At 41.5% G+C, this 24,426-nt stretch overlaps 1 long non-coding RNA gene across 1 annotated transcript in view; it reads left to right on the top strand.

The window, feature by feature from the left end:
* LOC140735086 (uncharacterized) overlaps positions 1 to 23,831 on the top strand; it is a 41,925-nt gene extending 18,094 nt beyond the window's left edge. The window contains exon 3 of the long non-coding RNA XR_012100682.1: positions 23,705 to 23,831. This is a non-coding gene — a long non-coding RNA (uncharacterized lncRNA). The remainder of the gene's footprint in view (positions 1 to 23,704) is intronic.
* The last annotated feature ends 595 nt before the right edge of the window (positions 23,832 to 24,426 follow it).

Here is a 24,426-nt window from a genome sequence, read left to right as displayed (position 1 = left end):
AGTAGCTCTGGGTCTACAAGAGCCAGCATTGAAACTCACCTTATCATGTGAATATCAGGAGGCTTGTTTGGTATCCAGTACCATGATGGCAGCAGTCTCAGCTAGCAAAACCCAAGATGACTAAGCATTAACAGAGTCTCAACCTGCAAAGCAGAAATTGCAGCTTGCAGATGTCACATGGCAGTGTTAGAAGCTGAGGCACAGACATGAGTCACTCCCAAGATGGACCTACATGCATTGAAATAACTCTCACCAGAACTTACCTGCTTAAAGGATTAGCTCCAAGGACTAATACACAATTTAACTGTGGAACTGAACCTCCTAAAGATACTCAACATTGTTAGCAGCAACTCCAGTATCTCTGCTATGCATCAAATATTTATTTGCCTTTTTTCTGTCGTAGTCCTCATTGAAGTTCCATTCAGATGAGTTTAGTGAATTTCTTGCCTCTAAAAATCTAGAAATGTTACTGAACTCCTGGTTTTAACTTCAATTGACTTTTCCACAAATTGGTGCTTCCTGGAGGGTTTCTAGGGTCTTTCCACACCATATTTAAATTTCTCAGGTACCACAGTAGTAAATCTGTCATACCCAATGCTCCCAGCCAGCTGCTGAGAGCTTTGGAACAACTTCCAATCTCAAATTCCAGCCACAGTGCTCCTCCATTTAAGGAATGCATGTTGGCATTAATCATCGCAAACTAGCTTGAACCATTGAGAGGCATAGATGAAAATAATCATACACAAAGATAATTAAAAGAAGGTTCTATTGGTAGAGCGAATTGTAAAGTCATAGAATTGAGCAGACAACATGAACTTTATTACTAAAAGGTACAATGTACTATTCTCCAGCAACTAAGCCCCCAGTGCTGATATTTCATTTCTTGTTGCATTTTCATTTTTTGCCTTGTCCTTGCATTGTATGTCAGTACAGGTTTAAATTCCTTAATAGACTGCAGCCACTGGGGCCAAGTGCTGGCTGTGTAATTACATTGTTTGGAAACAACACTTCACCAGTGAGATTAAAACAGCTCCAGCTGTACTTCTTCTTAGCAAGTCTCTCAGGATCAAGGATAATTTACATTCGTTCTGTATTTGTCGGTTCTGAGGCAGTTGATGAATTCATGGACTCTTCCACAGATGAGGAAGGAAGTGGCTAATAAGATGGGTGGGTAAATAGTTTACAAGGTATTTTGTTGCTTTTGCCATCTATGTAGGGTATCTGTGCCATCCCTATACATATACCCAAGGTTGTCCATACCATCTCAGTGCTCCTAGTTATGGGTTAGTGATTTTCAGTAGTCAGTGGAGATGTTCCTGTCCTCCTAGGAAGCATTGAAAACATCTATGTGTCTTGTCTCTGGCCATCTGATAATTCCAAACACAGAGCAGAGTGTCTGCTTCAGGGGTTTGGTGAAGACATTCCAATGATGTGGCCAGGTCAAAGTTCCTGAGTATAATTAGGGCCCTAATGTTGGGGATATTTGTTTGGGAGAGGACACAAACATTGGTTTGTTCATCCTCCAGGTGAAGTTGGAGGGTTCTGTATTGATGGCACTTAAATTAATTTTACCAATGCTTTCAATAGACTGGGAGAGACTTTGGTTAATAGCGGAAAAGTATTTTTGAAGAGCAAGATCTCAGACCTAAATTCATGATCTTCCAGGGCTGTAGAATTCCCTACCTTCCTGCAGCCTTCTAAGATCTACTACTACAGTATATATGCACCGTATATATAAGCTGTCAACATCTGTATCTGTACGCTGTATATACATCCACTGATCTCAAAATCGACTTTGTTCTCCATGACCTTAGTTCTGAAGCTAAACAATAAGTTGAGAAAATTGGTGGAAACAAGATAGGTACTGAGGTGGTTGAGGCATGAGCAGCCATGCTGACAAATAGCAATAACCAAAGCTTACAATGCTATACTAATGCAGAATGAGGGGATTAAGTTTCGAGAGTTACTGCAATCTCTTCGGTATTCAGTTTCTGCCACAGGGTAGAGAAAAAAAATTGAATAAAACAAAGCCTTATTCCTATGGTGCTGAATAGTAGAAAATCAACACTTGTCTAATTTTATATTCAGTAGCTGTCCAGCAATGATCTCATGTTATTACTGTGGTTTATCCTTTGAGTGGAACATGCAATTTGGTATGAATATTAAGTATCAGACTAAAATACCCTCTTCAGAGATTTGCTGCAGCCAGCGCTTCTATTACAATCTTAAAAGCCTCCATTCTTTTTTATTGATGAGCGTTATTTCACAAGTATAATGTTACTTCTGTGAACCATCCACGAATGAATGATAGCAGAAATACTGTAGTGTTGCTGGGTTTAGTATAAGAATTTTAAAAAGAATAAAGCAGTTAATTCTTCTAAGCCCTGAACAATTTACCTGTGGAACTTTATCACAACACATTATTACTCCAGCACAATGTGACCAATGTCATAACTGGGTCAGAAAGCTCAAACTTGGCCAGCTACTAGAGTGACAGAAAGGTTTTGATTTGTATTAGAAATATGCCATTGCTTCAGTGCTCTTGCACCCAGGGGAAATTGCTGGATAGGAGGGAAGTTTATTTTCTCTCCAGACATCATAGATAGATAGATAGATAGATAGATAGATAGATACTTTATTCATCCCCATGGGGAAATTCAACTTTTTTCATGGAGTCATATAGCACATGAACAGGTTCTTCAGCTGACCAACTCTAACCTACATCAAGCACTCATTTACACCAATTTCACATGGATGTTATTTTATCCTGTCCACTTTCCCCTATTAACTCCCTGCAAATTCTGACACTCACTTATACACAAAGGGGAAATTTATAATGATCCAATTTCCCTCTCAGCCCCAATCTCCTGCCTTCTCCCAGTATCCCTTCATGACCTAACCAATCACGATTCTAAGAATCTCTAGTTTAAATAGACATAAAAACCTGGAAACCACAGCTGCCTGTGGCAAAGAATTCCATAGATTCACCATCCTCTGGCAAAAGAAATTCTTCCTTGTCTCCATTCTAAAAGAACGTCCCTCTATTCTGAGGCTATGTCCTTTGGTCTTAGACTCTCCCACCTTCATAAACATCCTCTCCACATCCATTCTATCAAAGCCTTTCACCATTCGATAGGTTTTAAAGAGGTCATCCCTCATTCTTCTGAATTCTAGTGAATACAGGCCCAGAGCCATCAAACGCTCTTCATTTGATAAGCCATTCAATCCTGGAATCATTTTGGTGAACCTCCTTGGAACTCTCTCCAATGGCAGCACATCCTTTCTACGTTACGGGGCCCTAAACTGCTCACAATACTCCAAGTGAGGCCTCACCAGTGCCTTATCAAGTTTCAACATTACATATTTGTTTTTATTCTAGTTCTCTTGAAATGAATGCTAACATTGCATTTACCTTCCTCACCATAGACTCAACCTGCAAATTAACCTTTAGGGAATCCTGCACAAGGACTCCCAAATCCCTCAGCACCTCAGTTTTTTGTATTTTCTCTCCATTTAGAAAATAGTCAACCCTTTCATTTCTTCTGCCAAAGTGCATGGCCGTGCATTTCCTGACACTGTATTCCATCTGCTATTTCTTTGCCCACTCTCCTAATCTGTCTGAATCATTCTGTAGCTTCTCTAATTCCTCAAAACTACCTGCCTCTCTAGATATCATTATATCATCTGCAAACTTTGCAACACAGTTCCAACATCCAAATCATTGACATATAACATGAAAAGAATCAGTCCCAACACAGACCCCTGTGGAACACCACTAGTCACTGGCAGCCAGACAGAAAAGGCACTCTTTATTCCCACTCTTTGCCTCCTGCCAATTAGCCACTGCTTTATCCATGCTGGAATCTTTCCTGTAACACCATGGGCTCATAATCTATGAATCAAATTGAATAGCAGAAGAGACACTTGGGGCTGAAGATCCTACCTCTACTCTGAACATGTACAGTATTATCAACTCAATGGACTAACAACACACACAACACACTGGAGGAACTCAGCAGGATATTGTGTAGAGCAAACATGAGGAAATCTGCAGATGCTGGAAATTCAAACAACACACACAAAATGCTGGTGGAACACAGCAGACCAGGCAGCATCTATAGGAGAAGCACTGTTGACGTTTCGGGCCGAGACCCTTTGTCAGGACTAACTGAAAGGAGAGATACTAAGAGATTTGAAAGTAATGGGGGGAGGGGGAAATGTGAAATGATAGGAGAAGACTGGAGGGGGTGGGATGAAGCTAAGAGCTGGAAAGGTGATTGGTGAAAGTGATACAGAGCTGGAGAACGGAAAGGATCATGGGACGGGAGGTCTCGGGAGAAAGAAGGGGGGGTGAGCACCAGAGGGAGATGGAGAACAGGCAGGGTGATGGGCAGAGAGAAATGAGTTTGGTGGGGCAGGAGCAAGCTGAGACAATAGGTCTACCTGGACAGGCAGGTTTGTGAGACCTATTGTCTCAGCTTGCTCCTGCACCACTGAACTAATTTCTGCATACCTTGACACTGTCCTATCCCCCCTTGTTCAATCTCTTCCCACCTATTTTTGTGACACTTCTCACGCTTTGAATTTTTTCAACGATTTTAAGTTCCCTGGCCCCCACCGCCTTATTTTCACCATGGACATCCAGTATGTCTCCATCTATCTCCATCCCCCACCCGGACGGTCTCAAAGCTCTTCGCTTCTTTTTGGATTCCAGACCTAACCAATTCCCCGCAACCACCACTCTCCTCCGTCTAGTGGAATTAGTTCTTACTCTCAATAATTTCTCCTTTGGTTCCTCCCACTTCCTCCAAACCAAGGGTGTAGCCATGGGCACCCATATGGGTTCCAGTTATGCCTCCCTTTTTTGCTGGCTTTGTGGAACAGTCCATATTCCAACTCTATGCGGGTATCCGTCCCCCTCTTTTCCTTCGCTACATCGACGACTGAATTGGGGCCGTCTCCTGCACGCATGCTGAGCTCGTTGACTTCATTAACTTTGCCTCCAACTTTCACTCTGCCCTCAAATTTACCTGGTCCATTTCCGACACCTCCCTCCCCTTTCTTGATCTTTCTGTCTCCATCTCCGGAGATGGCTTATCTACTGATATCTACTATAAGCCTACAGACTCTCACAGCTACCTGGACTATTCCTCTTCCCACCCTGTCTCTTGCAAAAATGCTATCCCCTTCTCACAATTCCTCTGTCTCCACTGCATCTGCTCTCAGGATTAAGCTTTTCATTCCAGGATGAAGGAGATGTCTTCCTTTTTTAAACAAAGGGGCTTCCCTTCTTCTACCATCAACTCTGCTCTCAAATGCATCTCTCCCATTTCCCGCACATCTGCCCTCACCCCATCTGCCCACCACCCCACTCGGGATAGGGTTTCCCTTGTCCTCACCTACCACCCCACCAGCCTCCAGGTCCAACGTATAATTCTCCGTAACTTCCGCCACCTCCAACAGGATCCCACTACGAAGCACATCTTTCCCTCCCCCCCTTTCTGCTTTCCACAGGGATCGCTCCCTACGCGACTCCCTTGTCCACTCGTCCCCCCCATTCCTTCCCACCGATCTACCTCCTGGCACTTATCCTTGTAAATGGAACAAATGCTACACCTGCCCTTACACTTCCTCCCTCACCACCATTCAGGGCCCCGGACAGTCCTTCCAGGTGAGGTGACACTTCACCTGTGAGTCGGCTGGTGTGGTATACTGTGTCCGGTGCTCCCGGTGTGGCCTTTTATATATTGGTGAGACCCGATGCAGACTGGGAAACCGTTTCTCTGAACACCTACGCTCTGTCCGCCAGAGAAAGCAGGATCTCCCAGTGGCCACACATTTTAATTCCATGTCCCATTCCCATTCTGATATGTCTATCCATGTCCTCCTCTACTGTCAAGATGAATCCACACTCAGGTTGGAGGAACAACACCTTATATACCTGCTGGGTAGCCTCCAACCTGATGGCATGAACATTGACTTCTCTAACTTCCGTTAATGCCCCTCCTCCCCTTCTTACCCCATTCCTGACATATTTAGTTGTTTGTTTTTTTTTCTCTCTCTCTGCCCATCACCCTGCCTGTTCTCCATCTCGCTCTGGTGCTCCCCCCTCCCCCTTTCTTTCTCCCGAGGCCTCCCGTCCCATGATCCTTTCCCTTCTCCAGCTTTGTATCACTTTCGCCAATCACCTTTCCAGCTCTTAGCTTCATCCCACCCCCTCCGGTCTTCTCCTATCATTTCGCATTTCCCCCTCCCCCCCACTACTTTCAAATCTCTTAGTATCTCTCCTTTCACTTAGTCCTGACTAAGGGTCTCGGCCTGAAACGTCGACAGTGCTTCTCCTATAGATGCTGCCTGGCCTGCTGTGTTCCACCAGCATTTTGTGTAGGTTATTGTGTAGTATTGGTGAAAAGGACACAAAGTGGAAAGACAAAGCTGACTTCCCCATTATCTTTCTCTACAATTGGGAATTGTACATAATATTAGCATGAGAAAAATATTAATGCATATTTACACTTTCCTTTAAATGAATCTTGCACCCCTCTTCCCACACAGCCACCTCTGACATCCTGAACTCTAGTCTGAATCATAATTAACTAGCGGCTGTGAAGGAAAACTAAATCCCAGGAAATCTAAACAAGCACTTCCTCAATGACGAAAGATGAGGGGCTGTGGAGATCTTAAAAGGCTGAAATGCCACTGAAAGTTTATGAAAGCTTCTGATGAAAAGGGTGATAGAACATAGAACATGTAACAGTACAGCACAGGAACAGGCAATTCAGCCCACGATGTCATGCTGAATCAGCTAAAAAGCAAATGTAAAACAACAAAACCCTAATATCTCCCTCCGACAGTATTCCTCATATCCGTGAGCCCATCCAAACACCTGTTAAAAGCCTCTAATGTATTTGTCACTACCGCCATACCAGGCAGTGCATTCTAGGCATCCATGGCTCTCTGAGTAAACACACCTACCCCTCACATCCCCCTTGAACCTACCGCCTCTCATCTTTAATGGTATTAGACAGTTGAACCCTGGGTAACAGATACTCTTTGCCACTCCATCTATGCCTCCTAAAATTTTGTAAACTTCTATCAGGTCTCCTCTCAGCCTCTGGCGCTCCAGAGAAAACTACCCAAGTTTATCCAGCCTTTCATGATAGAACTTGCTCCCTAAACCAGGTAGCATTCTGGTAAACCTCTTCTGCTTCCTCTCCAAAGCCTCAACATCCTTCCAAAAGTGAAGAGACCAGAACTTACGTAACACTCCAAATGTGGCCTAACCAGAGTTATAAAGTAACTCTGGTTAACAGAGTAATAAAGTTGCAACATAAACTCTTGACTTTTGAACTCAGTGCCTTGACTAATAGAAGCAAGCATTCCATAAGCCTGTTTAACCACCTTATTGATCTGTGTAGCCACTTTCAAGGATCTGTGAACTTGGATCTATAAACTTGGATTACAAGTTCTCTCTGCTCAGCAGAACTGTTAAAGATCCTACCACTGTCTCCTTGCATTTCCCTACCAAGGTTCAACATCTCACATTTATCTGGATTAAATGCCATCTGCTATTTCTCCACCCATACCTGCAACTGATCTATATCATGCTGTATTCTTTGCCAGTCTTCGACACTATCCTTAATTCCACCAATCTTGGTAACATCCGCAAACTTACTAACCTACCCATCTACATTTTCATCCAGGTCATTTATATAGGTCACAAGTAGTAGAGATCCCAGCACAGATCCCTGTGGAATATCATTAACTACAGACCTTCAGCTCGAATAAATCTCTTCAACCACTACCTTGTGTTTTCTACGCGCAATCCAGTTCTGAATCCAAACAGCCAATTTGCCACTAACTCCATGCATCTTTATCTGGAAGAGCTTCCCTTGAGGAATTTTGTCAAACGCCTTACGAAAATCCATGTAGACAACATCCACTGCCAAGGACAAAGCCATGCTGGCTCTCCCTAAATAGGCCATGGGTTTCCAAATACTCATATATCCTATATTTTCTCCAGCAATTTCCCTACAATTGATTTGAGACTCATCAGTCTATACTTCCCAAGATTTTCCCTTGTTTCCTTCTTAAATAGAGGTACAACATTAGCCACTCACTATTTCTCCAGGATCTTGCCTGTGGCTAGAGAGAACAAAAATATACTAGTCAAGGCCCCAGAAATTTCATCTCTTGCCTCCTTCAATAGCCTGGGGTAAATACCATCAAGCCCTAGGGACTTAGCCACCTTAATACTCCCTAGAGGATTCAACACTTCCTCCTCCTTGACCTCTGAATGCCCTAACGTGTTTACACACTCAGCACTGATTTCCTGGTCTTCCATATCCTATTACTTTGTAAACACTGAAGCAAAGTGTTCATTAAGTGCCTCACTTACACTCTCTGCATCCAAGCATACCCCCCATATCCTCTCCTTAGTCATCTCCCTAGTTTTGCACTTGATGTATGTATAAAATGCCTTGGGATTCAGCTTAATCCTACTTGCCAAGGACTTTTCATGGCCCTTCCTGGCTTTCTTAATTCCCTTTTTTAGTTGTTTTCTGACTTCTTTATGCTCCACATGTGTCTTGTTTGATCCAAACTTCTGAAGCTTTACATACTTTTCCTTTTTCTTCTTGACTAAATTCATCACGTCTCTGAACATCCAAGGTTCTTTTATCTTTCCTTCCATGATCTTTCTTCCAACAGGAACCATATCTTTCTTGTACTCTGTGCAACTGATCTTTAAACACCCTCTATATGTCTGATGTGGACTTGCCAGATAAAGGTGTTCCCAATTAACTGTTCCTAGTTCCTGCCTAATACCCTCGTAATTTGTCCTACTCCAATATAAAACTCTTCCAGAAGGACCATATCTATCCTCACCAATAGCTATGCTGAAAGTTAAGGAGTTGTGATCATTGTTCCCTAAATCTTCACCCACTGAAAGGTTAGTCACCAGGACAGGCTCATTACTCAACTCTAGGTCCAGTATAGCCCCTCCCCTCATTGGACTGTCCCACAAATTAATTTAAGAAACTTTCCTGGTTACACTTAACAAATTTAACAGTTTAATTTAACAGCAAATTTAACACTTAACAGCTTTAAGTTCCTCAGCATCTACATCACTGAGGACCTCACATGGTCTGTACACACCAGCTGTGTGGTGAGAAAGGCACAACAGTGCCTCTTTCACCTCAGACGGTTTTGAAAGTTGGGTATGGGCCCTCATATCCTAAGAACTTTCTACAGGGGCACAATTGAGAACATCCTGACTGGCTGCATCACTGCCTGTCATGGGAACTGTACCTCCCTTAATCACAGGATTCTGCGGACAGCCCAGTGTATCTGTAGTTGTGAACTTCCCATGATTCAGGGCATTTAGAAAGGCAGATGTGCAAAAAGAGCCCGTAGGATCACTGGGGACCACAATCTATATCAGCTGCTACATCCAGGAAATGGTACTGCTGCATAAAAGCTGGACCAGCAGTCTCCAGGACAGCTTCTTCCACCAGGCCATCAGACTGATTAACTCACGCTGATCTGAGTGTATTTCTATGTTACATAGACTGTTCTATTTATTATAAATAATTATAAATAACTATGATTGCAAATTGCACATTGAGACAGAGACGTAACATAAAGATTTTTATTCCTCATGTATGTGAAGGATATAAGAAGTAAACACAATTCTGCTTCTAATTCTGCCCCTTCTAAACCCCATCCACTAAGAAGGTCCCAGTTTACATGAAGGATGGTGATCAGAGAGATTTTTTTAAATAATAGGATACGATCATTACTGCCAAGTCAAGCATTTGTTGCCCTTTCAAAACTATCTCTGAACTGAGAAACCTGGTAATTTCGGAGGGTGCTAAAGACATAGTCACATTAGTGAAGCTGGAGTCACTTATTGACCAAAGTAAAGCTGAGCTTCATTCTGTGGGACATCAGTTAGCCAGGTATTCTATTTTCATTCTGATTTCTTAATAGTAATCATTACTTATACAAACATTTATAATTTAAATATTTAAAATTTTCTTTCCCAGCTGCTATAATAGGATATAAACTTAAGTTTCTGAATTTTGGATCCATATTTTGTGAGACCAGGCCAGGAATAGAACAATAATGTTATGACCCTCATTAAAGGGCAATTAGTATGCAGTTCTGACCCTTAATTCTACAGAATGTTTTCAGTTCTTGGCATTGCACCTCAGGATATGTTAGTTCGCCTTACAACGGACACAGTACAGATTTATTTGCATGCTATAGGAACACAAATTGTTCCTTTTTAAGGTGAAGTTTCAAGAAATTGCATTGGGAATCAAAGGAAAAGACAGAGAAATCACTTCCGCTGAATGGGAAGCTGATAACAAGGGGCAAAAATCTTTGAAATCACACTCCGGAGAAGTAAGAGAAAAGAGGAAACGTTTTTACCCATGAATGCTTGCTGAATTAAATTATTCCCTCTTTACCTCCACAGTTAATGGTTCAAGTTTATTGTATAGGCATACAGTACATACACAGGGTATAAATGCCATGAAAATTAGCTTCTTGCAGCAGTAGCAGAGCGCATTACAAATAAGGGAAACATAAATTAGCATAAATTTAAATTAACACAAATTATACATAAACCACACAACAAAATAAAAATAACAATATCAGTGGAAGGTGAGAGAAAAAAAAAAGGAATATAGTCCAAGGTTATGTTGAAGTTCTACAGGTGCGTTCAAGAACATGATGGCGTTTAGGAAAGTTGTTGTCAAAGTTTATGCTGTAAGTCTTCAAGCTCCTAGGTATTCAATCTAACGGCAGCATCAAGAAGTGGGCAGATGTTGGAGATCCCTGGTTTTAGATAGTCTTCCTAAGACATCAAACTTTGTACATGTCTTTGTAGGTGGGGAGAGTTGTGCCCATTTTGGAAGAGGCTGAGTCAATTGTGGTCCGTAGCCTTTTGTGTTCCTGTGCATTGGAGTTTCCATGCCAGTCTGTGATGTCAGAATGACTTGCATACTCTTCATCTCTATAAGTTTGGTAGAGTCTTTGATAACATGCTGAATTACCTTTATCTTTTGAGGATGTAGAGACTCTCTGCATCACCTTCATAGTTGCATCTATGTGCTGGACCCAGGGTCAGATCTCCGAGATGTGGACATTCAGGAACATGAAACTGTTCACCATTTCCACCAGAGACCATTTAATGAGGGCTGGTGTTTGTTTGCCTGACTTCCCCATCCTAAAGTTCCTTGGCTTTGTTGACGCTGAGTACAGGCTTGTTGTTATGATACCAATTCTCTCTGTTTTGCGCAAAAATAACTAAACTGGAAAATAAGGCATGAGCCACACAGGTCTGAAATGAGAAGAAATTTCTTCATCCAGAGGGCAGTTGAAATTTGTAACAAAGTTGACGGTGGAGACTCTAAGTCACTGAACGTATGTAGGTTGCGGATTGGTACATTCTTAAATATTAACAGAATCATGGAATATTGGGGCAGTACAGGTAATTGGCATTAAGGTGATATGCCAACCATGATCTTCTAGAATGGCAGAGCAAGCCCACAGGCCTGAATAGCTTTTCCTGATTCTGTTTCTTTTGTTCTTAAGTGTGAATAACATTTATAGATTATTGGAACATTTAAAATCAGAGGCAAAGACTTCCAGTCTCATGGACCATAATGCCATCTGGTTTCCATAAAATGCAACTGCCTCTGTCACTGGGCATCTCTCTTACCAGTGCAGCCAATGGAGAAGGGGAAATTATATTCATCATGTTCTTATGTAATCCATAGTAAGGAGTCATTTATGAACCTGAAACGATAACAAATGCATCAGCAAAAATGCTAAAATTACTAAAATAAGAGAAAATTCTCTTTCGTGGTTCATTGCTTATGAAGACATGAAAGAGAAAAGTTGAAATAGGAATATTTTGATATTAACTTGGCCAGTATTCTGCTTTAATGAAGGATGTTTTCTGTTCTAGATTTAATAAGCATTGAGAAGCTTTGAACTTTTAACATTGCATTCTGGATCAATTAAAATGTTTTCATCTTCATTCTATTTCCATTGTCGAAATTGGTATTGATTACACACAAAATAGGATTTATCGTACCACTTGTACCTGAAGAAAATAACTTGCATTAATGTTAAACAGATTGTTATTTAGAAATTGGATTATTGTGTGGACATTTATTTAGCAATAACTGCAAGTACCTAACCAAAGCAGATTATTGTCCTCTTCTTTGCCATTTACCTCCTTGCTTGAGCTTGTGTTCACCCAGTCAGCATTTAAATCAGCAGCAGATTGTGCTGATTTTTGTGTTTTCCGATAATTAAGAAATATTGCAACTGCATTTTTAAACTCAGGCCATATTTGAACTGCGGCAAGTATTTCTCAGTCTCATTTGCTTCTGGAATATTTAAATATTTTCAATGTATTACAGGGATGAGCAATCCTGTACAAAATTACTATTTTGGTTCATTTATGTGATAATGGCTGAGAGTTCATGAAAAATGTATTAGAAATGTGATACTCTAACACTTTCAATAACTAGTTAGATGAATGGGTGCAGACCAAATGGTATTCACAGGGGTTGAAACTGCAGAAAAGGGCAAGTACTAATAAGATGAGATGTTATTACACAGAGGTTCTACATGTAGTTTTTGTGTAGTTTTACAGCAGAATAAAATAAATTCAAGGAAAATTTAACTGCTCAGATGGAGAATTTATAGATCTAACAAATTGGGAAGCTCATCTTTGTTAGTGAAGAAGCAAAGAAATATCTTTTTTCAAAAATAAAACCCCAACACAAACTTAGCCTTCATCTACCTGCTCTGAATACTGCAAAGGTCACTGTCTCTTTCTGAATGTGCATCTTTCCAGGGACTTGGGCTCCATTCATACCACTGTCATTGTTAATATGAAATAATCCTGATTCGCTTATCCTCAGCATTTGCTTATTTGGCTGCTCCTACTTCTTCCAACTGCAAAGTGTAGCAATGGAATCCTCATGGGTACCAGCTATGCTTGCCTTTTCATTAGCTATGTGGAAGAGTCCAAGTTCCAAGACTACACCGGCAACACTTACCACCTCTTTCTACACTGCAATGCATTGGTGCTGCTTCCAGCATCCATGATGAGCTTGCCTCCAACTTCCACACTAATATCAGACTTACTTAGTCCATCTCTGATGTCTCTCTCCCCTTTCCCGATCTCTCTGTCTCTATCTTTGGAGATATACTATCTACTGATCTCTTTTACAAACTTACTGACTCTCACAGTTATTTTTCTCTGTTCCCTTGTCTCCACCATATCTTTTCTCAGGATGAGCTTTCCTTTCTAGAAACTCTGAGATGTCTGTCTTTTGCAAAGAGTGGGGTTTCTCTTCCAATACCATTAATGCTACTCTCACCTGCCTCTCTTCTATTTCTCCTTCATCCCATCCTCCCACAGTATTACAGGAACAGCATTTCCCATGTTCTTATCTACCATCCCATAAACTTCTGTAACCAGCACATTATTCTCCATAACTTCCACCATCTACAATGGGTTCCCTCCACTAAACACATGTTTCTCTCCTCCCCATTCTCCACAAGCAGGACTAAAGCTACACCTAACCCTACATCTCCTCACGCACCACCATTCAGGGCCTCAGACAGTCCTTCAGGTGAGGTGACACTTCACATACGAGTCTGCTTGGGATCATTCTTGTGGCCTCCTTTCTATTGGGTGACTTGGAATACAGTAGGTTGGAGGACCACTTCATCAAGCACCTTTGGTCCATCTGCCAAAATAGGTGTGATTTCCCGGTGGCCACCCATTACAGTTTGTCTTCTCATTCCCACTCCAAAATGTCAGTTCATGACATCCTCTACTGCTACGATGAGATCACATTCAGGTTGGACAAGAAATGCCTCATATTCTGTCTGGGTATCCTCCAAAGAGATGTCATAAAAATTGATTTCTCTAGCTTCTGGTTACATGTTCTCCCTCCTCTTTCTCTCATTTCATTCCCCCATTCCCTATTCCCTTTTACCACTTCTCTTCTCCTCATATGCCCATCCTCCTTCCCTTTCTGCCATGATCCACTCTCCTCTCCTGTCAGGTTCCTTCCTTTTCAGCCCTTTATCTTTTCTACCTAACACCTCCCACCTTTACACTTCACCTCCCTCCCCACCCACGTATGCTTCCCTTCTCCTGGCTTTATCCATCACCTTTCAGCTTGGTACTGTTTCCCCTCACCCATCTTCTTATTCTGGCTTATTCCCCCTTTCTTTCTAGTTCTGATAGAGGGTTTTGGCCTGAAACATTGACTCTTTATTCATCTCCATAGATGCTGCCTGATTTGCTGAGTTCCTCCAGCATTTTTAAAGTTGATTTACTTATCAAGATACACCGCGGACCCTTCGAGCTGTGCTGCCCAGCAAACCCCCGATCTAACCCTAGCCTAATCAGAGGATGATTTACAATGACCAATTAACCTACAGATCGGTACAGCTTTGGACTGTGAGAGGAAACTGGAGCACCCAAAGGAAACCCATACGGTCACAAGGAGAGCAAGCAAACTCCTTACAGGCAGCAGTGGTAATTGAACCCGGGTTGCTGGTACTCTAAAGTACTGTGCTAACCACTAAGTTATCACACCGCTTTGTGTGTATTATTACTTTTTCTGGCTTTATCACCCTTCCTTTCCTGCCCTGATTAGATGGTCTCGGCTCGGCTTCTCGACTGTTGATTCCTCTCCATACATACTGCCTGACCTGAAGAGTTCCTCCAGCATTTTGTGTGTGTTGCTCACTTATTCTTTCTTGTATTGTAAGTGCACACTTAAACTCTCCTCTTCTTTGTCCCATATCACTTTCTCTCCTTCCAAATATCCCTGTGGCAGGTCATCACAATGACCTGGGTTTGCCTTTTAATGTGCAGTATAGTAGTGATGATATTTTGCAATGCAAGTTGCTCGGAGTGTGGGATGTGTGCAGGTCATCTGCAATATGAATGAAAAAGCAGCTAATTGTGTATCTTCTTAATGAATCAATACTGAAGCTATTGCTTCAGAAATTAATGCTTCAAGGCCTGAACAAGAAAGTGTAAGGTAAAATGAATGAATTCAATGTCAAATCAATTCCAGTGGTGTATAGAAATACAAAGAAAGGTTTGATTAAAATAGAAACAAGGGAAGGAAGAAAAATATAAATTTTAGTGTCTTTAAAAGAAACTTCCAACAATTAAAATATGAAGGAATTAGAAACTACATGGGTAACAATTTACTTCCAGAGAGATAAATGGCAGTCCTTCCTGATGAACTTAACCCATTCTCAGCATGTTGTGAGCAGAAAGTGATTGGTAGGTCATCACCCACCCCTACAACCTTCAATGCAACTGAACCTACAGTTAGCACTGCAGACATAAGAACAATCCTCTGGAGAGTGAATCCCAGGAAAGCAACGGGTCTGGATGGTAACCCTGGCTCTGCTCTTACATCCTGCGCAGATCAGCTGGAAGGGAAATTGGCAGACATGTTTAACCTCTCACTACTGTGACTGCCGTTCTCACCTGCTTTGAGAAGACCACTATCATCCTGGAAAAGAGATGTAAGGTGACTTAATGACTAATGCCCAGTGGCTCTGATATGCTTTGAGATGTGATCATGACGTGCTTCGAAAGACTGGTCATGGCGCACATTAATTCCAGCTCCCAGACAACCTCAACCCACTGCAGTTCATCTACTGGTGAAATAGGTTAACAGTTAGAAATGCCATCTCCCTGGCCCTACACTCACCTTTGGAGCATCTAGCCAGTAAATGCACCTACGTAGACTAGATAGATAGATAGATAGATAGATAGATAGATAGATAGATAGATAGATAGATAGATAGATAGATAGATAGATAGATAGATAGATAGATAGATAGATACTTTATTCATCCCCATGGGGAAATTCAACTTTTTTTCCAATGTCCCATACACTTGTTGTAGCAAAACTAATAACATACAATACTTAACTCAGTAAAAAAATATGATATGCATCTAAATCACTATCTCAAAAAGCATTAATAATAGCTTTTAAAAAGTTCTTAAGCCCTGGCGGTTGAATTGTAAAGCCTAATGGCATTGGGGAGTATTGACCTCTTCATCCTGTCTGAGGAGCATTGCATTGATAGTAACCTGTCGCTGAAACTGCTTCTCTGTCTCTGGATGGTGCTATGTAGAGGATGTTCAGAGTTTTCCATAATTGACTGTAGCCTACTCAGCGCCCTTCGCTCAGCTACCGATGTTAAACTCTCCAGTACTTTGCCCACGACAGAGCCCGCCTTCCTTACCAGCTTATTAAGTTCACTGATTACAGCACCACCTTCAAAACCATAATTCTAAGCAAACTCTTGATCAAACTCCGAAACCTGGAACTCAAGTCCTCTTTCTGCAACTGCATCCTTGACTTCTTGACCAACAGAGCACGATCAGTAAGGATAGCAGCAAAACTTCTGCCATTATTATCCTCTACACCAGCAGCCCACACAGCTTTTGTCCTCAGCTCCCATCTCTACTCCTTGGACACTCATGATTGCATAGCCAGGTTCTGCTGTCACAATGTCTCCAAGTTTGCAGATGATGCCACTATAGCAGGCCATATTTCAAATAACATTGGGTCGTAGTACAGGAAGATGTAGAAAGCTTAGTGACATGGTGTCATGACAACATACTTCTCTCAATAAGAACTGCTTATTGACCTCAGCGAGTGGTGTTGCGGTGGGAGGGAATGATATATATGCTCCACTTTACATCAACAGCACTGAAATTACGAGGGTTGATAGTTTCAAATTTCTAGGAATAAACATCATCAATAATTTGTCCTGGTCCAAACACATTGTTGCCACACCCCAAAAAAAAAGCACGTTTGTGCCCCTAATTCCTTAGGAAACAGCAGGGAGTGTGGACACAGCTCAATACATCACGAACCATAGCCTCCCCTTCATTGACTCTGTACTTAACATAAAGCAGCAGGATAATCAAAGACCCAACTCACCCTAGACTTTCTCTCTTTTCCCCTCGCCCAAGTGAAAATACATGAAAGTACATCCCCCAAGCTCAATGACAGCTTGCATTCCACTGATGAATGTTTCCCTAGTCTAAGATAGACTGTTGATATTATGTTGATATCAATGCATTATGACCTTGACTCTTACTGTCTACCTATACTGCACTTCCTCTGTAACTGTAATACCTTATTCTGCACAGTGTTATAGTTTTACCTTGTACTACCTCAATGCACTATTGTAATAGACAATGTGTACAACACGTTTTGTCACTGTACCTCAATTCATGTGACATTAATGAACCAATTTACCAATGTTATCACATGATTAAACACATACTGAGACTAGAACTAACCAATTTAACCTTTCCCACCATGTTTCTTTCCTAATTTCCATGTATGGATGGGACTTCACACCAGGCAAAGAATCTGAACAGTGAACCCAGATGTGACATGCTGTTTCTGAGCGGGTTGCCTCCAACAATATTGTTTCATTTTCTGCGCAATCGTACATCTGGTCTTGTCTGAGTTTGTGGTGGCATTTACGCATAAATAATAGAAAACACCATTAGCCTCACTGTTTTTGACAGAATATTTAGTGCCATTCTCCTTCTCAATTATTGTCATACTCAAAAAGTCCATAAACCAATCACTCAATGGTGTTTAAATTTATTGAACTAGCTTGAAGAAGATGTCATTTTCTACTGTTTATAATACTGCTTGTCATTCTCATCTTATGATTTCTCAAATTTTTGTAGATGTGACTGATTTTATTGCATAGTCTGCTATGATATATTGATGTCATTGCACTGGAGAAGGTGCAGACGAGATTCACTAGCGGCAACTTCTTAATATAGATGGTGGTACATTTTTGGAATGAACTGCAACAGTAAATGGTTGAAGGGTTAACAACATTTAAAAGGCTTTTGTGCAGGTACAAAAATAGAAAAGGCTTAGAGAGATATGGGCAAAACATGAGCAATTGGGACTAGCTTAGATGTGTCGTTGCTTGGCATGGACCTGTTTCAGTTGGACTGAATCTGTTTCTGCATTATGACTCTATAAATCAAAAATCAATACATTATTCTCATCTCTGTTAGAACAAGTTTTCATTTTCCCCTTTCAGGCAAATTATCTTTAGTCGCTTATAGGAGTGAGATTATTGATGAAGCTTCTCAAACCTTATTTCCAGGACAATAAATGCTGAATGATAATCCATTCATCCAAGTGGTGGAAAATTTGATCAAAGATTTAGACTGAATACTTGTAATTCATATATAATTTATAATCCTGACATTTTGCAAAGTTATTTCCAAACCACTCAACTGCACCAACAAAATAAAAGTAATGCTGTGACTGACACGTTATGGCCAGTGAGTCAAAACCAACTACTCATTCTGCACCGCACTGCTGGCAGATCTAGCGGTAGTCTGCAATCACTGTGTTCAGAACAATTCCAGGGACCCGAATGTGGGACATCTGTGGTTGGATGCTGGATGTTGGGCCGGCAGAAAGTGGGCAAGATCACCCCCGCCAGAGTCGGAGTTCCATCTGGGCAAGAGGCACGAGTTTCAATGACCACCCTCCCCCACCCATCCCCCGGGTTCAGGAATCAGTGAGATCAGAGTTCAAAGCCTAGTGTTTGGGGTCCCATTGTCAGGGAGCCTGTAGTTCAAGGCCTAGTGTTTGGTAATCAATGTCTCCTGGGATCTGAGGATCTAGGCCTGAGGGTCTAATAGGTAGTTCGGAAGTTGAACCCATTGGCTGTAGTCAAGTCTGAAAATATCCTAGAGTCCACTGGGAAAGTCAAAACCCAATGTATGCAAGCCTGAGTTTGAGTCTGAGTCTCCTGGAGGGTGGAGGTGAAGCGTGCACATGCCCAGCTAATCCACAGTTACTTCCAGGACAGCGGCGACACGCGGTGCATGTGGAAGGGCATCCAGGACATCACCAACTACAGGACAACATCACCTGACTGTGCTGGTGATGCCTCCCTCCAAAATGCGCTGACTAACTTCTACGCCTAGTTTGAGGTGGAAAATGATGTGGTGGTGAGGAAGTCCACCCCTCCTACAAATGACCAGGTGCTGTGTCTCTCTGTGGCCGATGTGAGAAGAACCCTGTGCAGGGTCAACCCACGGAAGGCTGCTGGACCAGACAACATCCCTGGTAGAGTGCTCAGAGGATGTGCAGACCAGCTAGCAGATGTTCTCACTGACATCTTCAACATCTCCCTGAGCAGCGCCACCATTCCAATGAGCTTCAAGGCCGCCACCATCATCCCCGTGCCGAAGAAGTCTTCAGTGTCCTGCCTGAATGACTATCGTCCCGTTGCACTTACATCCATCATCATGAAGTGTTTCGAGAGGCTCGTCATGAGGCATATCAAGACTCTGCTGCCCCCCCCTCACTGGACCCCCTGCAGTTTGCATACTGTCTCAACCGCTCAACAGATGACGCCATTGCCACCACCCTCCACCTGGACAAAAAAGACACATACGTTCGAGTGCTGTTCATAGACTTTAGTTCAGCATTCAACACAATCATGCCTCAGAAACTGATTGGAAAGCTGAGCCTATTGGGCCTGAACACCTCCCTCTGCAACTGGATCCTAGACTTCATGACTGGGAAATCACAGTCAGTCCGGATTGGGAGCAGCATCTCCAACACCATCAGACTGAGCACGGGGACTCCCCAGCATTGCGTGCTCAGTCCACTGCTGTTCACTCTGCTGACCCACGCCTGTGCTGCAACACACAGCTTGAACCATATCATCAAGTTCACCGATGACACCACCGTGGTGGGTCTCATCAGCAAGAATGATGAGTCAGCTTACAGAGAGGAGGTGCAGCGGCTAATGGACTGGTGCAGAGCCAACAACCTGTCTCTTAATGTGAACAAAACAAAAGAGATGGTTGTTGACTTCAGGAGGGCACGTAGCGACCACTCACCGCTGAACATCGACAGCTCCTCGGTAGAGATCGTAAAGAGCACCAAATTTCTTGGTGTCCACCTGACGGAGAATCTCACCTGGTCCCTCAACACCAGCTCCATAGCAAAGAAAGCCCAGCAGTGTTTCTACTTTTTGTGAAGGCTGAGGAAAGTCCATCTCCCACCCCCCATCCTCATCACATTCTACAGGGGTTGTATTGAGAGCATCCTGAGCAACTGCAGCACTACCTGGTTCGGAAATTGTACCATCTCGGATCGCAAGACCCTGCAGCGGATAGTGAGGTCAGCTGAGAAGATCATCGGGCTCTCTCTTTCCGCCATCACGGACATTTACACTACACGCTGCATCTGCAAAGGAAACAGCATTATGAAGGACCCCATGCACCCGTCATACAATCTCTTCTCCCTCCTGCCGTCTGGGAAAAGGCTCCAAAGCATTCGGGCTCTTACGACCAGACTATATAACAGTTTCTTCCCCCAAGCTATCAGACTCCTCAATACCCGAAGCCTGGACTGACACCTTGCCCTACTGTCCTGTTTATTATTTATTGTAATGCCGGTACTGTTTTTCTGCACTTTATGCAGTCCAGTGTAGGTCTGTAGTCTAGTATAGATTTCTCTGTGTTTTTTTTAATTTACGTAGTTCAGTCTAGTTTTTGTACTGTGTCATGTAAACCATGGTCCTGAAAAATGTTGTCTCATTTTTACTATGCATTGTACCAGCAGTTATGGTCAAAATGACAATAAAAGTTGACTTGACTTGACTTGACTGTGCTTGTGCAGGGACGGGAGGGAGGAAAGGGATTTGTTTTGCTGTTGTGCTCTGTTATGTTCTGCCGAGCATGTTATGTTGGCACCAGAATGTGTGGTGACACTTGTAGTGACATTTGGGTGTGTTAGTTGTTAATACAAACAATGTAATTCACTGTACATTTCAACATACACGTGAAGAATGAATCTGAGTCTTGAATATTGAACAATAAGTCAACATAGAAATGCCTATTCCATACTTTGCTTGTTTAAAATAGTTACGACTGTCAGCAGACATGGCCACAAGGGTCATCTAGAGAGGATGTTGACATCTAGGTCGGACAGTATTATCTGTCTTGATCCAGGTTTGCTTTATGAATCTGCAGGTCATCACAGCAAATGTGCTTGTGATAACAACTTTAGTACATGACCATCTGTTCTTTTCAATTCTTTCTGCCGAATAATCTGAACACTTCCAATGAGTGCAACAATGACAATATTAAACTGAAGGAATATATGAAAGGAAATGCAATTCCCCTAAAATTTCTATCCTTAAATGGTAGTAATGTCATTAGCTGGAAGGCTGGGTGAAGAAGTCCTAGGTAATGGGATTATTATGACCTGGATCAAGACAGATACTACAGTCCTGGCTAGATGTCAACATCTTCTCCAGATGATCCTCGTGACCATGTCTGTCAACAGTTGTAAGTCGAAAGAGATTTACAGGAAAAAATCTAAACAAGAAAAGAAAGGAATAGGTGTTATCTTGTGTAAGGTGACTGTTGGATGGTGCAGGCACAATGGACAAATGGCATAATTTCATGCTGCATGACTCTGTTTAAGTGAATATGGTCACTTCTTTCATTACTATCCACATTGTATGTATTTAAAACATTGGAGAGCTACTTTAAAGAGCTTTCCATGGCAATGTTTGCAGAAATGTTGTTCTTCTTATTTGCAACACACACAAAATTCTGTGGGGAGAATAAAGAATATAAGAACATAAGAAATAGGAGCAGGAGTAGGCCATCTGGCTCATCAAGCCTGCTCCACCATTCAATAAGATCAAGGCTGACCTGGCCAAGGGCTCATCTCCATCAACCTGCCTTTTCCCCATAACCCTTAATTTCCCTACTATGCAAAAATCTATCCAACCTTGTCTTAAATATATTTACTAAGGTAGCCTCCACCACTTCATTGAGCGGAGAATTCTACGGATTCACCACTCTCTGGGAAAAGCAGTTCCTCCTCATCTCCTTCCTAAAATACTCTCTTGAATCTTGAGGCTATGTCCCCTTGTTCTAGTCTCACCTACCAGTGAAAACAACTTTCCTGCCTTATCTATCCTTTTCATAATTTTATATGATTTTTTAAAAGATCTCCTCTCATTCTGCTGAACTCCAGTGAGTACAGTCCCAGGTGACTCAGTCTCGCCTCATAGTCTAAACCCGTCATCTCTGGAATCAATCTGGTGAATCACCTCTGCACTATCTCCAAAGGCAGTATAATCTTCCTCAAGTAAGGAGAGCAGAAATGCAGTACTCCAGATGTGTCCTCAGCAGTACCCTTTACAGTTACAACATAACCTCCCTGCTCTTAAATTCAATCCCCTTAGCAATGAAGACCAACAATCCTTCTTGATAGCCTGCTGCCCCTACAGACCAATCTTTTGTGATTTATGCACAAACACTCCCAAGTCCCTCTGCACAGCAGCATGCTGCATTTTTTTTGCCAATTAAATGATTATCTTCTCTTTCATTTTACTTTCCAAAATGGATAACCTTGCATTTACCAACATTGCACTCCATCTGCCAGACCCTTGCCACTCACTTAACCTATCTATACCTGTCTGCAGACTCTGCTGCACAATTTGCTTTTCCACTCAATTCAGTATCATCAGCAAACTTAGATACACTACACATGGTCCCCTCTTCCAAATCGTTAATGTATATTGTGAACAATTGCAGTCTCAGCACCGACCCCTGCAGCATGGCGGTCACTACTGATTGCCAACCAGAGTAACAACCATGTATCCTAACTCTCTGCTTTTTATTAATTAACCAATCCTCTATCCATGATAATACATCACCCCCAACTCTATGCATCCTTATCTTATGGATAAATCTTTAATGCGGCATCTTATTGAACTCCTTCTGGAAATCATCAATGGAAAAGAGTAAACAGTCGACATTTTGGGCCAAGACCCTTCTTTAGATCTCCAGCATCTGCAGATGTTCTTGTATTTGTGGTTCTCCTTATTTGTTTATCCTTTTCCTGCAATTTTAAAAACTCAAATGGTGTTCTTTTGGTGTCTTGGAAAAAACAGACACCAAACACTTAAAAAGGCATCTAACCTTGTCTCTACTGAATTAACAAAATATGATCAATTTGCTGCAGAAGGTGGACTGTGAACATAAAAAATATTTCAATCTCGAAGTAACCTTGACTTATCCCATGCATGTAAATGTAGTTTTTCAAGAGCTCAAATTGAAGAATTGCCTTCCTATCCACAGAATTAGGTACTCTTTAGAGATATTACATACTTGCAGTAATGTTTAAAAAGGTTATTTCATTATATATAAAACAGTAAATGAAGTGTTCTAGAATATTTTTCAAAAAAAGCAATGCTATAAAAGCCAAGTGCACTACAGACTGAAAATAACATTTAAAAAGGAATAGCTTTTTATTGAGTTGTTTAACTATGTTTACAAGTTATTTAACAAGTTTGATACATAATTAGGATTAATGGCTCTATTTACCAAAGTTCTCTCTGCACAGCATAAAACTGTCATTTATATTGTTGATTTTTATTTGCAATATACATGCAGATATCATATTGGATGCTTATAGATCCAAAATAATTGGAAGCAATTTGCTGAGAGTGCAACACATAACTCCAGTGAACGTTAATGCCGATCGTTTTCATGATAAATGAAATCCATGATATTCATGTCTGTTTTTTTTTTGTACAGAGACAAAAGGTCCAGGCTGCAATGACTCAAGGAGGAAACTAGCGATCATTTTCTCAAAGACAGAAGTGGGTCATAAAAGCTGTCATTGACATCAATACCAACAATCTGTAAATAAATAAAAAAGAAGTAATTAAATATTAACCACTTGTAAGCTTTCAAGTTATTTTATTTCCCTCTGCCCTTTGGAAACGTTTACTTGCAAGATGGTTGTCCTGAAAAATAAATGAGTTGGGAATACGTGTAATGAGGTAGAAATGTGAACACAAGAATTGATAGAATATTATAATTTGATGCAACAACTATTCCTCCAGGAAAGGAGAAGTTCTAACAATATAACTTCTCTCCTATGAGTATGGTGTCACAATTCTACCTACACTTGTTAGATAGTCCTGCATTCAAAAGTATTGGGGTTGATGTAATGAAGCCTTATAAACGTCCAAGGAGTTTTGTCTATGAAGCAGAGCCTCTTTGCATTGCTTCTTAATATTTGTCCACATACCTGCTGACTTTCCCTTTAAAGCAGTTACATGATTTGCATCAAAGACTATTTCTTTGCTGTGGGGAACAATTCATCTGTGTATGTTTTGCTTGCTTCCTTCATAATATTGTAAATATTAATTTAGTTAGTATTTCAAAGTTCACTCTGGTTCAAAGCAAACATGTAGAATTCCTATTACTTTTCTTCAATAACTTTGGGAGTCTTTGTATTTTACTGCTAACAT

Source organism: Hemitrygon akajei, chromosome 11, assembly GCF_048418815.1.
Source record: "Hemitrygon akajei chromosome 11, sHemAka1.3, whole genome shotgun sequence".
NCBI classification, from domain to species: Eukaryota; Metazoa; Chordata; class Chondrichthyes; order Myliobatiformes; family Dasyatidae; genus Hemitrygon; species Hemitrygon akajei.
The sequence above is the reverse complement of the archived record's forward strand: the minus strand, read 5'-3'. Positions and strand labels throughout refer to the sequence as shown.